We start from the raw sequence: 2,500 nt of genomic DNA, 5'->3' as shown, positions 1-2,500 counted from the left end.
AAGGCGTAGTTGGTCAGCAATCTTATTGTGGCGTTTTATTCTCATGTTCTTGACAAATGGGCACCAGCCAGAAATGTGCGCTAGGGTTTCTACTGGAGCCTCGCATCTCCGACATGTTTTTAATGCGTTCGGTCTACCTCTTGTCAGGGTCGACCGTGTGGGGTACAAATTGCATCGTAGCAGGAGGTTATTGATCAAGCGGGCCGATTTAATTTGAACTGTCGGCTTGATCCAGGTGCTGGAGATCTTGTCGTTTTTGTAGTATGTGATACCGGCACCTTGACTTTTCAGTTCACTCCACTTTTTGAATTCCCACTCCCTCCATGCTGCATACCGATTCACTGGTTTTATTCTGCCCGGGGCTCGGTTTCCCAATATTGGCATGTCAACCCTGAAGCCGTCCGTAAGGTTTCCTTCCACCGGGTTGCTCTTTTCTGAGCTCCTTAGGAAATCCTCGATTTCCTTGAGGATTTTTAGCTGTCGCCATCCTCTGATCTTTTCGCTGTTATTCTCGCCCCGGTATTGGAAGGATGCCTTTATCACCATGTCTTCGGACATGTCCAGTGCTTTGCGTTTGCGAATTATTGCGGATGGAATTTGCACTTCAAGTTTGGGCATACCGAGCCCGCCATTCCTGTTACTGCAGTATAGGATGCCATCCGTAGTGTGAGGTGGGAGGTGTAGGAACTCTTTTGTGGAGTTGCGGATTATGTGGTCCAGTTTTACAAGTGTGTTCTGCGACACTTCGGAAAGGATCAAGTGTAAATATAACCTTGGGATGACATGCGTTTTCAGTATCTCTACCCTTTGCATGGGTCGGAGAGCCGCTACCCTGAGTCCTTCAACCCAGGTTTTGAGCTTCTCTTCCCAGTCTCCTTCTGTCACGCCTGCCCATGGGTCGATCCAGGCACCCAGGTATTTCTCGGTTTCTCCTGGGGGGATGTATGCAATCGGTGTGTCCCTGAGGCTCCAGGCTTTGCCATGATTGTATAGGAAGGTCTTCCCTTTTGTCGTAAAGTGGAAGCCTTTGGTCTTGTTGATGTTAATCGTTAGACCTGTATGGTCACAAAAGACCTGGAGTGCTTTCAGGTTTCGATCCATCCCAACATGTGAGTCACTCAGAAGGGCAATGTCATCTGCGAAGGCCAAAGCAGAGCAGTTGACTCTTCTGTCCCCCAGGGGCAAGGAGACCCCTGAGTTGGCCTTCTCCAAGGAGCATATCAGTGGATCCAAAGCTATGTTGAATAGAATTGGTGAGAGTGGGTCGCCTTGCTTGACGCCTCTCTTAATGTCTATTGCCGTGGTCTTAGTTCTGTTCCCTTCGACCACTGTTGTATTGTTGGCGTACAGGTCCTCAATCAACGCAATGAAGTCTCTGGGTAGACTCATTCTCTGTAATGCTTTCGATAGTAGTTTGTGCCCACAGAGTCGAATGCTTTTGCCAAATCAACAAAGACAACTGCTAGGCCCTTTCTCTTGTTCTTTGCTCCCTTTATTATGTTCTCCAGTACTGCAATATTCTCGTTGCAACCTGGAGTTGCTGTTATGAAACCCTTCTGTCTAGGGTTAATTTCGACAGTTTCACTTAGTCGTTTCGCCATAATCTTAGTGAATAGGCGTAGCAGCATTGGACCAATGGTGATTGGGCGCCAGTTGTCAATGTCTTTCAGGCGTTCTTGATCCTCGCACTTAGGAATCAAGACAGTTCGACTCTTTTTTAGTGACTCAGGAATCGAGCTTGACTTTAACCATAGAGAGAAGAGGCGAGGTAGCCTTGTTTCATCCTCATCGTGGATGTCTTGTATATCAGCCAACTTTACGCCATCTGGTCCTGCCGCGCTCCCTTCATCCGTCTCTTTAATGGCATTGCTTACCTCCTCTTCCTCTATTGGTTTCATCAACGACCCATCGTCCAACCGGCCATTGTATGGTGCGAATTTATTTAGGTTCGCCTTATTGTTGGGCTTCGAGAGCTTTTCTCGAAAGCATTTTTCTAGCTCCTCTCTGGGTAGAGGACAAGTTAGTGCCGACAGTGCCCCCATGATCTAGTGAGCAAGCTGGCGCCTATTTGATTTGTAGAGTTGCTGGGTTGTTCTAAAGATGGCTTTGCGCTGTGCCCATCTTTTCCTTGCTCCCGTATTTGGCTTGTGGTTATCGTGCCTCTTTTTTGCTTTCCTACTCCCGGGAGGTTCTTTGCTCGCTTTGGGGTGTTCGCCCCTGGTCATCAGTTGTACCGCGATACATTCCACTATCCCCATTCCCTGAGATCGTCTTTCTGGGTCCTTCACGTCATCCAGGAGTTCCTCGGCTTGGGTAAGTTGGTCATCTACGTCCCTATGCGTGGGGATGGCCGCCGGAGGTCTGAAAGCTCTCCCTGGATGCGGGGTTGGCTCGTCGGGGTTGCTGGGCTCCCCCTCTGGTTCGATCTCAGGTTGATGCTCTGCGGCAGCATCACTGGTTGTCAATTTGGCCACTACGTGGGTGTTCCGCCGGATTCTGC

General features: G+C 49.2%; 1 pseudogene; it reads right to left on the bottom strand.

Annotated features, from left to right (window-relative positions):
- LOC147095499 (28S ribosomal RNA) overlaps positions 1-2,500 on the bottom strand; it is a 9,295-nt pseudogene that overhangs the window by 3,008 nt on the left and 3,787 nt on the right.

The sequence above is a fragment of the Somniosus microcephalus genome, unplaced genomic scaffold (assembly GCF_052327205.1).
Source record: "Somniosus microcephalus isolate GS21.2 unplaced genomic scaffold, FLI_Smic_1.0 unresolved_chr1, whole genome shotgun sequence".
Classification (NCBI taxonomy): domain Eukaryota; kingdom Metazoa; phylum Chordata; class Chondrichthyes; order Squaliformes; family Somniosidae; genus Somniosus; species Somniosus microcephalus.
This window is presented reverse-complemented; position numbering and strand designations above follow the sequence as displayed.